We start from the raw sequence: 15,776 nt of genomic DNA, 5'->3' as shown, positions 1-15,776 counted from the left end.
GGAGAGATGGAGCCGACGAGCTGACAGCGGGCGGAGGAAAGCAGCATCCCTAGCCGAGATGGAGGCGAGAAGGCGGAGCGTGCGGCGCAGAGAGGAGGCGTGTCGCACTCAGAGCCGCACGGTAGCAACAATCAGCGCACACCACACAGCTGCGCGCAATCACGTTATCTGCTCCTCCAGCATAAACAGGGGGAAGGAGGAACAGAAAGGGAAGAGTAGGAGAAGGAACCCACTGGAGGAGACCGACCACAACCAACGAACAAGCGATCAGACCGAGAGACGATGCGACCCCGCAACAGACGCAAACCCCGGACACCGCAAGGTGCACCGCAGACAGAAGCAGGAAACGCCCGCGCACTGCAAAGTGCCGCGACAACCAGGCAAGACTTAACAAATATTGAAATAATAAATGAAAGTTGGGCTTCACGGTGGCAGAGGGGTTAGTGCGTCTGCCTCACAATACGAAGGTCCTGCAGTCCTGGGTTCAAATCCAGGCTCGGGATCTTTCTGTGTGGAGTTTGCATGTCCTCCCCGTGAATGCGTGGGTTCCCTCCGGGTACTCCGGCTTCCTCCCACTTCCAAAGACATGCACCTGGGGATAGGTTGATTGGCAACACTAAATTGGCCCTAGTGTGTGAATGTGAGTCTGAATGTTGTCCGTCTATCTGTGCTGGCCCTGCGATGAGGTGGCGACTTGTCCAGGGTGCACCCCGCCTTCCGCCCGATTGTAGCTGAGATAGGCGCCAGCGCCCCCCGCGAACCCAAAAGGGAATAAGTGGTAGAAAATGGATGGAGGGTTGGATAAATGAAAGTCAAACCTGCTATGATGTGTCCTGTATCCATCGTCACTGCAACCCACACATGGACGGTAGGAAGCCCGTCACAATAGTCAAGTACAGCAAGAGCAGAGGTGGAGGACAGGTCATGTTTGAGGTCAATGAAAGTCTCTTCAGCCTCTGTGGACCACTGGAGGGTGGAATTAGGGTAGGGGACCCCTTAGCAATATCAACCCTACATTTTATGTAAATTATTCAATATGGTGAAAGCGAAAAAATATGCTTATATCTATATCGACACAAATGCTAGAAAAACACTGACTTTATGGCGGATGCTTTTGCAATAGTAATTTGACATTCTACCACACCTGGTGGCCACAATAATTCAATTAGTCAAGCTCATGTTGTAAAAAGTTGAATGATGTGGACACTTGTGTTACTGAATACTTTCTGTCAGACTTCTGTCTTGGCAACTTTGTGTATGTAATAAGCAACTATAATTATTTGATATGCTTAAATGTAATGTGTACTTTTAGCTCAGCTGTTGTGTAGCTGCTAGCTCCTCGTAGCCTACACCCGGGGTGTCCAAAGTGCAGCCCTAATCTATGTGTTTAACAGACAACTGAAACAATTGAGAGTGGGGTATTTGTGTGTCGGTTCAATGAGTGGCAGCTGCGCCGTGTTTTATCATTAAACCTAAGTCTTTGGTTTCGTAGGCAGGACAGAGAGCAAGGGAACAATGTGGGACAGCATTTGTGTCCATCTTACACCATTGTAGTTTTTGCAAAGATAGGTCAACATGAGCAGCCACACCTTGAGTTCCAACAAATATATATATATATATATATATATATATATATATATATATATATACTGTATAAAGGAGTCAAAGGCCTTCTGGTATGAGTCGTCTAACTGGTGATCATAACATATGGTGGGTCAGGTGGTGGTACACACGGAAACAGCTCAGTCAGCCAGGGTTTTCACTGATAGAACAGTTGGAGCAGGAGTTGGGGTAGTCAGCAGGTGTCAGCCATTTCTGGTGCTTCAGGCTGTGGTATGAGCTTGTGGAGGAGCCTCGGTAGTGGTGTCGCAGCTTGGTGGTTGTACCGTAAGGTAACACCAAGAAAGTCAATATTGAATGTCAGGGTACAGTTTGTAAAGCAGGTCATTACCAAGCAGGGAAGGTGTGTGCAGGTCGACCACGAAGGGGTGCTTCAGTGTGCGTCCAGAAATTTGAACCGGAAGTGGTTTGGTGACAGGTAACATTCTTGTGACCTCGGCAAAGGGAAGCACACAGTTTCTTTGGTAACTCTGCATTCAGAAATGAGTGGGTGGCACCAGTGTCAATCACGAAATGATAACATTGTCCGTTGACACGTATGTCCAGCAGGGGGCCTGTCTGTATTTCCTGCTGGGGCTTCTGCTGTGGACGTCCTCTGCCACGCCTTCGTGTTTGTCTGGCGCCATAACGGAACCTTTCCTGTTCGGAAGTGTTGGGACAGTCTTGAGCCCAGTGACCAGGCTGGTCACAGGCGAAACAGTTTCCACCCCGGACTGGCCCAGAAGCACCCCGTCGTCCACCACTCGAGTCCAACCGTCTGGTCTCAGGTCTGTTGAGGATTCTTTTTTCCACCTGCTGGAGCTCAAAAGCAAGGTCACCCACAGCTGAATATACTTTAGCTGATTTTTGACCTTTCGGTTCTTTTGACATTTTAGCTTCAGTAATTGGCAAATTACGGAGTTGTTTCCTTGCTGCCCTGTTATTCGCCTTATCATCGTCATCCTGCTTAGCCCAATTTTGCATGTGGTGGATAAGATGTCCCTCCCATGTGTTGCTTTCGGCTCCGTGTACATCAGGGTTAGCTTTGTCTAAAGTGTTTAGCCAAAGGCTCTCTCCTTCCAGTACAGGTGGGAGTTTGTCAACAATGGCTTGCATGTCTGCAACGGCAAAAGGCTTTTATTTACATATGCCCCTATTATCAGGAAAAAGTGGATATATGTGGCCCTCCTGCGTTCCGTAGTGTGCATTATATGAATGTATATCATGTGTCAAAAATGTCTGGTGTGCACGTGCGAGGTTGCCATCTGCCGGAGGAAAATGGTCAGACGTGCAAAGGGAGGGTCCAAGAATTTGAGCCAATGGAGACATTTTAAGTTTCGGAGGTAGGATCAATCTTAGAGGTGGCGTGGGAGTACCGCCCTCGCTTGTCACTGGAGTGGGGGGCGGTGGCTTAGTCAAAGTCTAGGCGGGTCGTTTGAATAATCTGGCGCATGCGCGACAGACAAAAGACCAGTCATTCCATTTTTTCATATTATTCTCTGTTCTTATCAGTTGTTTTGCTGCATTTCGTCTTTCCATTTAGTTGTATTTTCTACATGTTATTCTACATGCTTCAGTGTCACTTATAAATTTGCTTTCTTTGTTATTTATTTCAATTATTATTTGTGGTTTGCTTGCTGTCTGTTTACTTAAGTTCTCATAACTTAGTATGTCCTCTAATTAGAATTTTTTTAACGCCGCCCTACGTTTTGTTATGACTGGAGCGCTGATTAGAATTTTTTTAACACAGCCCTACGTTTCGTTGTGACTGGAGCGCTGAATGTGGCGACTTTTGTCTGCTTCCTCACCTGCGACTCAGACTCCATGATTCACACAGGTGTGACTATAAACGTCGACAATATATGATTAGTACCAGTTGCACAGAAAAAAGTTAAAAATGTTAAATGGGTTGTACTTGTACAGCGCTTTTCTACCCCTTTTTAAGGACCCAAAGCGCTTTAACAGTATTTCCACATTCGCCCATTCACACACACATTCACACACTGATGTTGGTAAGAAGTTATAACTAAATTCAACTTTATCATGATTATTCTTAAAATAATTAAAATGTCAATATATTTAAATAATCAATTTACCTTCATCAAATTTAAGTTCAAGTTTATTGAATTCACTTATTTAACTTTATTTAATGTACTTGCTATATAAACATTAATTCAGAACTACATAAATTCATCTACCGATATCCAAATTTTCATTTATTCATATATCTTTTATTTCACTTATTCTCTTCAGACTGAGAAACCTGTCCACTCACATTTTGTAATGCCAAGCTAAATACTAACCTAGCCTTACTAGGCTTCAGTCAGCTAATTTTTGCTAACCTATGTCAATGCTAAACTAATCCTATGCTAATCTAATTTACGCTAAAATATGCTATGCTATGCTATGCTAACCTATGCTATGCTAACAGTGACACACCTCTCCGGCCCACGTCTAACGTGCAGCACGTCACACAGCCTCGTCAAACGCCCTCGTTACTAAGACACATCTCTTATCTCAAATGTCTCCTAACAGAGCCTTTTTAATAGTCAAACAGCTATGTCTTATCTCTCACAACACCTATTTTTATTTCTGCATCACACGCACACAACAACAAAAATTTTAACAAAGAGAGAGAGCCTTTTTCTGAAATCCAAATCTGAGACCCTTCTTACAAAACTTTAATATCGCACGGTCACAATCACACCCACACAGTGAACCGGGCGGAATCACCAACACAGTTAAAAACAACCTCAACAGTCAACTATATTTCTCACCCAGAAGCACAGCTGTAGTACATCAAACCTTAATAATAATAAACAACATTTATCATTCACTCTGAGCTGAACAAAATGGCTCGGGAGAGGGAAGTCTGGGCTTCCCTGCTTAGCCTGCTGCCCCCGCGACCCGACCTCCGATAAGCGGAGGAAGATAGATAGATTGATGGATCATTCACTAATATGATTTCTGAACTAGGTAAAGTAAGAACAACTATAAATTACAGCTTTAGGAGTTAACCAACCAACCAAACAAACAAACTTGCTGCGAACCACCAACAGCATACGCTGACACACAAATACCATTTACGAATACCTTCATTTGTCACTTTCTCATCTTTTCTTCAACTTGCTTTTTCCTTTACAAACCACATCCTGTATCCATCTCTTCCTTACATTTCACACAATGTTTCTATTTCTGTTCTCCTCTCCTAGAAACATTTCACGTAAGGTTATAACCATCCATTCTCTTCACCTTCCCCTCAAACCTCTCCTGCTCTCTCTCTCTCTCTGTCTCTCTCTTGCTCTAAAAACTTACATGTAATATATCCAATTTTCTATTTATCGCCTTAAAAACACATCAATCCAAAATAAATCAGTCTTATAAAATACAACAGGGTCAACAACCATCCAAAACCATATAATCGCATGCGTCTTTCTTTATCTCTTAACAGTTATTCCTCCGGGGCATACCGGGGTGGTGGTCCCTCTCTTTAAGAAGGGGGACCGGAGGGTGTGTTCCAACTATCGTGGTATCACACTCCTCAGCCTTCCTGGTAAGGTTTATTCAGGTGTACCGGAGAGGAGGCTACGTCGGATAGTCAAACCTCAGATTCAGGAGGAACAGTGTGGTTTTCGTCCTGGTCGTGGAACTGTGGACCAGCTCTATACTCTTGGCAGGGTTCTTGAGGGTGCATGGGAGTTTGCCCAACCAGTCTACATGTGCTTTATGGACTTGGAGAAGGCATACGACCGTGTCCCTCGGGAAGTCCTGTGGGGAGTGCTCAGAGAGTATGGGGTACCGGACTGTCTTATTGTGGCGGTCCGCTCCCTGTATGATCAGTGTCAAAGCTTGGTCCGCAATGCCAGCAGTAAGTCGGACACGTTTCCAGTGAGGGTTGGACTCCGCCAAGGCTGTCCTTTGTCACCGATTCTGTTCATAACTTTTATGGACAGAATTTCTAGGCGCAGTCAAGGCGTTGAGGGGTTCCGATTTGGTGGCCGCGGGATTAGGTCTCTGCTTTTTGCAGATGATGTGGTCCTGATGGCTTCATCTGGCCGGGATCTTAAGCTCTCACTGGATCGGTTCGCAGCCGATTGTGAAGCGACCGGAATGAGAATCAGCACCTCCAAGTCAGAGTCCATGGTTCTCGCCCGGAAAAGTGCCATCTCCAGGTTGGGGAGGAGACCCTGCCCCAAGTGGAGGAGTTCAAGTACCTAGGATTTTTGTTCACGGGTGGGGGAAGAGTGGATCGTGAGATCGACAGGCGGATCGGTGCGGCGTCTTCAGTAATGCGGACGTTGTACCGATCCGTTGTGGTGAAGAAGGAGCTGAGCCGGAAGGCAAAGCTCTCAATTTACCGGTCGATCTACGTTCCCATCCTCACCTATGGTCATGAGCTTGGGGTCATGACCGAAAGGATAAGATCATGGGTACAAGCGGCCGAAATGAGTTTCCTCCGCCGGGTGGCGGGGCTCTCCCTTAGAGATAGGGTGAGAAGCTCTGCCATCCGAGAGGAGTTCAAAGTAAAGCCGCTGCTCCTCTACATCGAGAAGAGCCAGATGGGGTGGGTCGGGCATCTTGTCAGCATGCCACCTGAACGCCTCCCGAGGGAGGTGTTCCGGGCACATCCAACCGGTAGGAGGCCACGGGGAAGACCCAGGACACGTTGGGAAGACTATGTCTCCCGGCTGGCCTGGGAACGCCTCGGGATCCCCCGGGAAGAGCTAGACGAAGTGGCTGGAGAGAGGGAAGTCTGGGCTTACCTGCTTAGGGTGCTGCCCCCGCGACCTGACCTCGGAGTTATTCCTCTTTCATAATCTGATGCCATTGCTAATCCGAGCACAGTTCATGACGTCTCATCCTTGTAAACACTGGACAGACTGCTTGTCTTGCAGACATTTCTTATCTAGCAAGTGTTTTTCCATGTAACCTCCGCTTACATTCATTCCCTCTAACTTTCTTTTTCATGAGTCAAACGTTTAGACTCTCGAGCACATACATTCTGCAAGCCCTCATTTAACCCGTTAGGCACTTTGCCCTGTGCTCGAGTAATTTCCTTTACAACTTTACTTCTCTCCTTCTTTTCCTCTCCCCGTGGACTCCATTGTCTCCAACAGCACACACACACACACACACACACACACACACTCATGCACACACACACACACACACACACACACACACGCACACAAAAAAGAAAAAAAACTGCACGAAAGCTCTTTCTCTACGTTTCACTTTACCATGAAATTTCCAGTTACTTTTCTTAATTTACCAAACGTTTGAGTCCACGGATTTACGAGTGTTGTAAACTCCCTCTTAGCCCTTTGTTGTGTCAAAAACACACTCTGGGCTTCCCGTTGCAGCAAGTGCACGCAGAGGCTCCGCTGTCAACTCCAGACACACCACCACGCTCATCAAGCAGACCACGCCCACTCTCCGGCGCAGCCGCCGGCGACAGTCCTCACCTGAAACACCTGACGTTGATGAAGGAGGGCAATATAAAGATGGCCGACGCTGACCCCTCGATGTCGGGACATAAACTACCGCTGTAAGCTGCGTGTCGCCGACTTCCTCCTGAAATGTCTAGTGACAACTTCCTTGTGCCCTTGTGTTTTTCCTGATCCTGTTTCTCCTACTCTTCCACAGTGTTCGTGTCATCTCCGCTGCTTCCCTCCTGACCCTGCTTTTCCTTCCTGGATCCCTCGACCTCGTTTTGGACTTTGGACTCGCTCTGCTGCCTCTAGTCCCTCGCTTGGACTTTGGACTCCCTCTGGCTTGCTCCCTCTCGGATTTGGACACCCCTTTTCATCCAACACGCATCTCAACTAACCTCATGGTATCTACATTTGATAAACTCCACACATAGTTTCTCATGCAAACACATAGTAGCATACACACTCCACGTAATCATCAAGTCTGCAAATAAACCGGTTGAACTTGACATTCCTTCGCTGTGCCATCTCCTTCCCCAGTAGTAAACGTAACACCCTTTCAAGAAACGTTCTCTTTTTTTTTTTTCAAACTCCACCTGCTAATTTCCTTGTCGACAACAATTCAATTGATCATTAAACAGTAACGATTCATCACATTTCCCCAGCCGCCATCACATTTCTGTCCGTCACACTCCGTGGCCATTGTGTCTATTGTCCTTAATTTTAGCGCACACTTCAGTGTCGCCTGGAACTCGCAACCAGGGAACTTTATTGTATTTATTACAAATGGCCTCCATCCGCGGAATTTGTCATATGGTCTAGAAGGGCCTCCACCAGTACGGTACTTAACTTTAGTGCACACGTTAATGTCACATGGAACTCTCAACCAGGGAATCTTTTATCGTACTTTTAGAAATGGCTTCCAACCCACCTCTTAGTTTGTGTGCACATAATGTCAAAGGGAACTCACAACCAGGGAGTATTTACTAAGCCATATGACGGTCATCCGACCCGTTACTCTTTTAGGGGAGACCAAATCCCCAGGAAGAGCCACACCTGAAAAGGCAAAAATGCAACCACGGCAAGCCACACCCAAAAAGGCAACCAATCTATCAAAATCACCACTCTGTGTCTGGGGTACAAAACAGTGTTTGACTTCAAGACAGACTCCTAATGCAGATTTTAGAAAAAGTCTCTGCTTACCTTGATTTATGTGTTGGCCAAGTGAGTCTGTCCAGAAGAGTGCAAGAGGTGTCCAATTCTCAGCGTGTCATCACGGACGAGAGCCCCCAAATTGTTGCGATTGGCCCAGATGTTTCTCCGAGGGAATTTAAATTGCTGGTCAATTCCAAGTTCTTTTGATGACATAAGCTGATTTTAAATGATAACCCAGAACAGAATAGGTTTTTGGCAATTTATTCCAAAGCTTTGGAGAGACCAACCTAAAAAACAGCACATTCAATTCACGTCGCCTGGTTGATCTGAAAACACTACGGAAGTCTTGTCTTTTTCAATATGCCAATAGCCCCCACACTTCAGAGCGAATACACATATCTATTGATTTCCTCAGCTGGAGACAAGAAGAAATTCCAAGCTCAAGGTAGTCTACAGTGTACCATCGGTCATGAGATAAAGAGAAGATAAAAAGAGTACAAGATGGAACACTAGCTATTTCAAATATGACTAAAGAAATAACTTTTAAATATGAATATATGTAGATATCTATCTCCGTCAGTATATATACATATAAACTATATATATATATATATATATACCCCCAAAAGCAATTAACAAAAAATTATTTTTCATTTTTTGAGTTGTACCCAAATCTTTGGGTAGCTCTGAGATAGCCTGCACTCCAGCCGCGTCGCCAGACAGATTTCAATGGGGCGCGGGCCCCAGTATTGATCTGCAGTGCCCCAGTAAAAATTTCACCAATAAAAAAAAACGCTTCAGAGTTTTAAGTCTAAATAACAGACTACAGCGCACATACTACTTAGTATGGTAATTGATTGCTACTGTATTCACTCCACGTAACAATGAGCACATGGCTAGTTAATATGGTAATGTATTCACGTGTGGAGACTTCAGTTGAGAGAGAGAGAGAGAGGATGAGAATCACTGCGTGAGGTAGGTAAAGTTAGCCAACAACAATTTGTTAATTATATTATTTTGATTTTGATTTGACTCAAACTGTAACTCTGGATGGATATCAGAAAGTTATTCGCCCGCAGCAGGGAAGAAGCAGCGAGGAATGAGAAATGTAAGTGAAGTCCTAGCTAGCTAGGCAACATAATTGTCTTAAGTTCCTGCTAAGTTAGCTAACGTTATTCCTTGTATCAAGAAAAACATATTAATTTGCTGTGCGAGCTGTCGGGGGAATTTCCAATGAACATGAAACATAATGTTGGTTATTGTCTGCTGGTTCTGCTCAGGACCTCTGCATCAATGATGATTTTAAGTAAGCATGTGTGAGTTGAGTGCTTCTCAAATGGTTTATCTTCAGGAAGAAAAAAAACCTTTCCATATCAAGTCGTGAGCCAAAATTTTAAATCATTCGCGTTTATTTCACAGAAAAATAGCACAGTAAACTTGTCTTGTTAATCGGTTTGTCTTTGACTAAAATAATCTTGTTTTGTCACCAGAAAAATGGCTACAGCTAAAGCATCTGGTTTTGTTTCCAGAAAAAAATAGTCACATTTATGTATTTGTTACCAGAAAGAAGGCTGAAAATATCGGGTTTTGTTGCCCCATTTAGATTTTAAAAAAATATATTTCCTTGTCTGTCCTGAGTCCTCCTGGCGTACTGTGCAGCCAACCAGATCCCAGAGTCATGTACTGTTACCAGACAAAGGCAGAAGCAGAAACGGATGGAGGACTATGTAGTGGACCCTAATGTGGGGCAGTGAGTGACCTAGGTGATGCAGAGAAACTGAAAACAAACTTGTATCTACCTTGCCTTGACAGGATGGTTGCTGAGATGGATCAGCGTTTTTCATCTCTCAACAGCCAAGTTCTAAAAGGTGTTCAGGCCTGTAATCCAGGATCTGACAACTTCCTCTATGAGGATGACCTCAGGGGTCTGGCAGATCATTACAATGTTGATCTAAAACCTGAAGATGTGTTAGTGGCCAAAAACTATCTGGCCAGAAAGCAGGAAAGCCTTCCAATCACAGACATGCAAAGTGTTCTCAGCTGCCTGGATCAAGTCATGTTACCAACCTCATTCAGATCTCTCTGACTATCCCAGTGTCCGCTGCAGTTGTGAACTGACGTTCAGTGTGCTCCACACTTGGCTGAGAAGCACAATGGGGCAGGATAGGCTTCACCATCTTGCCATCATGTCAGTTGAGAGGGAAGAACTTTCCAAGTTAAGTCAGAGTGAAGTGATTGACAACTTTGCAAAAATGAAAACGAGACATTACAGTTTACTTCTCAGAAAATGATTCCCTTAACAGCCACACAACAGTTGCTCATTTATTCTACTACTGTGGCTTTATTGTTTTGTGTATATTTTATAGTTTTGTGTATCAGAAATAGGATTAGCCACATTGCCATAAATGGAAATTAAATAATATAAAAGAACCTAGAGATGTAGGGGTGCTTTATTTTTTGTTTTACTTTTGTAGATGTTTAATTCGCAGATGATTACTGCAATAAATATTTCAAAAAGATTCATTGGTTTTCCTTTTTGCTTTTACCAGTAGCAGTTTAGAAGTCTGGAGTAAAAAAGTGCACAAGTGGGCTAAATGCATTAGTTAATTTCAGGTGGTTAATCAAAGATCCATACAACATAATCTGATATGATTTCATAGTTTAAAGCACTATTTATGTATTTTTTATGATAAATAAGTGCTAAAAATGTTTTTGCTTGCTTGCTTTGCACGCTCACATGAATTATTTGTGCCCCAGTACAGTATTAGGTCCAGTGACGCCCCTGCTGCACTCTTCCTGTGACTGTTGCATCTGCAGAGCGGAGCTTTTCCAAGCCCAAATTAATAAAAAACTACTTGAGATCTTCCATGGCTCAAGAAAGACGTAGTGGACTGGCAGTGATTAATATTAATAACAAAGTCGGCCATCACATTTCTTACAGTGATGTCATAAATGACTTTGCCTCCAGAAAAGCCAGGAAGCACAGGTTTTAAGGAGTGGGTGGAGTGGTGTGGATGGTGAAGAACAGAGGAACAAAACTGTGATGTGAATCACATTACATCACATTTGACCATCACATCACGTGATGGTCAAATGTGTGAATTAAGGTAGTTTTTTGTTTGTTTTTTCCCCAAAATGTTTGCACATTGTTATGTACATTTACATAATTTTAATATGTAGTAACTTTATATTTGTTTATAAACCGTTATGTTACCTTGTTTCTGGTAACTCTATTCATTAATATTATTTAAGTATTTGCTTGATATTTAATTTAATTATGTTGGTTTTTGTACAATTGAATTTGTTCCTTTTTATATATATTTAAGTGATTTTATTGTTGCACTTTATTGTTTTTCTTGCACTACGAATTATTTTTGCATATTGCTGTTTCAGGTTTTTGTTACCAAAAATAATAAAGTGAATCAGAATCAGCTTTATTGTCCAGTTATGTTTAACACACATGGAATTTAATTTTAGTTGACTGCGCTCTCTTTGTACAAAGTAAACATTAAATATGAACAATTAACTAAAAATATAAACTAGTATTTAAAGACTAATATGTACAAGACTGATGAGACAAGATGACACTTTTACTGTAAAAGTATCACTTGGACTGTTCAACCCCAGGCCACTCTTGTAGGCTGTAGCTGAATGTTTTCTACATTTTAAGATTAGGAACCATATGTTGCACTCTGGACATCATTCGTTCATTCATTGATATTATTTATGTTCTTAACTGGGCCACCCCCATGTCTTTATAAATGACATGTCATTTGTGAAGACATGCCAGGCTGACAATAGGATAATGTATACAACACTGCCAGAGCCGCAATGAGTTTATAGTAGGTGTGTGAATGATCAACAATCAATATTATTGGCAGAAATAGAGGGCCCCAAAATCAAATTTTGCTTAGGGCCCCATGGAGGCTCGGGCCGGCACTGCTAGGTGTGATGAAATTACCTTCTGCAACTGACCCATCCATTTGTTCCAACCCCTGGGATGTGAGGGGAGCAGTGGGCAGCAGCAGTGCCGCGCCCGGGAATCATTTTTGGTGTTTTAACCCCCAATTTCAACCCTTGATGCTGAGTGCCAAGCAGAGAGGTAATGGGTCCCATTTTTATAGTCTTTGGTATGACTCGGCCGAAGTTTGAACTCACAACCTAACGAAGTCAGGGCTGTCACTCTAACCACAAGGCCACTGAGCAGGTTTGTGCAATAGTTATGTAGGTCCTGTAAATTTTGATAAGAGTAAGGGCTTCACGGTGGCAGAGGGGTTAGTGCGTCTGCCTCACAATACGAAGTTCCTGCAGTCCTGGGTTCAAATCCAGGCTCGGGATCTTTCTGTGTGGAGTTTGCATGTTCTCCCCGTGAATGCGTGGGTTCCCTCCGAGTACTCCGGCTTCCTCCCACCTCCAAAGACATGCACCTGGGGATAGGTTGATTGGCAACACTAAATTGGCCCTAGTGTGGGAATGTGAGTGTGAATGTTGTCTGTCTATCTGTGTTGGCCCTGCGATGAGGTGGCGACTTGTCCAGGGTGTACCCTGCCTTCTGCCCGATTGTAGCTGAGATAGGCGCCAGCGCCCCCCGCGACCCCGAAAGGGAATAAGCGGTAGAAAATGGATGGATGGAATTCCTTCCTGAGTTATTGTGACAAAGGAAGTACACTTTTGAATTATTTGCAACTTAGACTTATTTTTACAAATTTGAATTTAATGTTACATAGGCCACTTTGCGGTTTGAAAATACCAAACAGTGATGTGACATCACAATTGTAATATTGTTCATTTCAAATGAGCTATTATTATCTGTTAAAATACACTTTGCAGTTATTTGAGATAACTTGAAAAGGAGGGAGATGTCACATATGCATGTACAGTAGATGGCAGTATTGCCCTGTTTAAGAGTGCCATAACATTGCTGTTTAAGGCAGAAGAACTGCTTTACTGTAGACCAAAAACGTGATTGTGGTTGTTGTGTGTTGTTACCGCCCTGGGAAGAAGTTAATGAAAACACCCTATAATAAACCCACAAAAGAAACAAAAAACTCACCCTCAATCATTCTACACACTGCACACCCAATCTGATTTGTTTTGCCCTCAAGTGACACATATATACTTTTTGTTATTTGATGCCAGCTGTTAACAAATTTTTGCCCAAAATTGCCTTTTCTAAATATTTAAAAACAAATGTGCTGGTTTTGAAGGTTAAAAACTCGCAAACTGTTTTGATTTGTTTTGGGCACCCCTAGTCTATAGACCCATGCCAACATATATATAGCACCGGATCATCCTTTGCGATAGTTGGCAACAATTACAGGTAGGTAGGTAGGTAGGTAGGTAGGTAGGTAGGTAGGTAAGTAGGTAGGTAGTTCTTTATTGTCATTGTACAAGTACAACAAAATTCAAAATGAAACAAACAAACAGTGTAATTTCACTTGGCCCTTGAGGCAATATCAAATTAACATTAGAGCTGGCCCGCCGCTGTAACACCGCATTCACCGCTAACACTCTTACTTGCCAATCTTCTCGATTTTCCCGGGAGACTCCCGAAGTTCAGTGCCCCCCCCATGCCCCCCGAAATTCATCCTGGACAACAATATTTGGGGTGGGCTTTAAAGGCACTGCCTTTGGCGTTCTCTACAACCTGTCTCCACGTCCGCTTTTCCTCTATGCCAGGGGTCGGCAACCCAAAAAGTTGAAAGAGCCATATTGGACCAAAAATACAAAAACAAATCTGTTTGGAGCCGCAAAAAATTAAAAGCCATATTGCATACAGATAGTGTGTCATGAGATATACATTTAATTAAGAGGACTTAAAGGAAACTAAATGAGCTCAAATATAGCTACAAATGAGGCATAATGATGCAATGTGTACATACAACTAGCCTAAATAGCAGGTTAGCACGGATTAGCTTGCAGTCATGCAGTGACCAAATATGTCTGATTAGCACTCCACATAAATCAATAACATCAACAAAACTCACCTTTGTGCATTCATGCACAACATTATAAGTTTGGTGGACAAAATAAGACAGAAAACGAAGTGGCATAAAACACGTCTTAGGAAGTCGGAGAAAGTTATGCATGTAAAAAAAACTATGGTGAGTTCAAGGACTGCCAAAGTTAGTAGGACAAAACGGCGCTCGCCAAATACTTGAATCAGTGAAGCATGTTTAATATAAACAGTGTGCTTTATAACAATTAGGGAGGTTTGTGTCATGTTTGTCCCCCTACAGAAACTACTGTATATTAAAACAAAAAATATGTTTTCCCCCTCATCATTTCCATTTTTCATACATTTTTGAAAAAGCTCCAGAGAGCCACTAGGGCGGCGCTAAAGAGCCGCATGCGGCTCCAGAGCCGCGGAATTCCGACCCCTGCTCTATACAAACAGCGTGCCGGCCCAGTCACATAATATATGCGGCTTATACACACACACAAGTGAATACAACGCATACTTGGTCAACAGCCATACAGGTCACACTAAGGGTGGCCGTATAAACAACTTTAACACTGTTACAAATATGCGCCACACTGTGAACCCACACCAAACAAGAATGACACATTTCGGGACAACATCCGCACCGTAACACAACATAAACACCATCCATCCATCCATTTCCTACCGCTTATTCCCTTTCGGGGTCGCGGGGGGCGCTGGTGCCTATCTACGCTACAATCGGGCGGAAGGCGGGGTACACCCTGGACAAGTCGCCACCTCATCGCAGGGCCAACACAGATAGACAGACAACATTCACACTCACATAACATAAACACAAGAGAACAAATACCCAGAACGCCTTGCAGCACTAACTCTTCAGGGACGCTACAATATACACCCACCGCTATCACCAAACTCCGTCCACCTCAACCCCACCGCCTAAAAGAGGCATTCAATTTTTATTTAAATTTTATTTGATATGCCATTTATATTTTTTCATTATTATTATTATTTGAAACTCGATTTTGCATGTCACTATTCAATATTCAATGTAAAACTTGTTTGGGTCCCTATTAAAAGGTTAATTCGTTCAACCTCGGCCCACGGCTTTGTTTGGTTTTAAATTTTGGCCCACTCTGTATTTGAGTTTGACACCCCATGAATTGATTAACGTGGACCCCGACTTAAACAAGTTGAAAAACTTATTCGGGTGTTACCATTTAATGGTCAATTGTACGGAATATGTACTGAACTGTGCAATCTACTAATAAAAGTATCAATCAATCAATCAAGTGTACAGGGTTACAGAACAGTATCGCTGATGGGTCGCCATAAGGCGCATCGTAAAAAATGGGAAAAGGGTAAACGCTGGGGGAGGATGAGTAAAAAAATACAATCTAGACTGGGTTCCTAAGGGGGCCCAGTCTGGAGTAGAAACAAAACCTCCATAGCAAAGCACATATACATATTCCAACATCCATCTTGAAACTTGCAACGAAGGGGAGAGATTGGGATTGATGGTGGCAGGCTACAGCTCTTCAGGCGCTGCCCCTCCATCTATCACCCCTAAGGCATTTGCCTCAAGTGCGTTGGATGGGTGGGTGGGGTATGGGTGTGTGGCGTATATTTTTGTGGATGCGTGTGTG

The sequence above is a fragment of the Nerophis ophidion genome, linkage group LG23, assembly GCF_033978795.1.
Source record: "Nerophis ophidion isolate RoL-2023_Sa linkage group LG23, RoL_Noph_v1.0, whole genome shotgun sequence".
Taxonomy (NCBI): domain Eukaryota; kingdom Metazoa; phylum Chordata; class Actinopteri; order Syngnathiformes; family Syngnathidae; genus Nerophis; species Nerophis ophidion.
Note: the sequence above shows the minus strand (reverse complement) of the source record.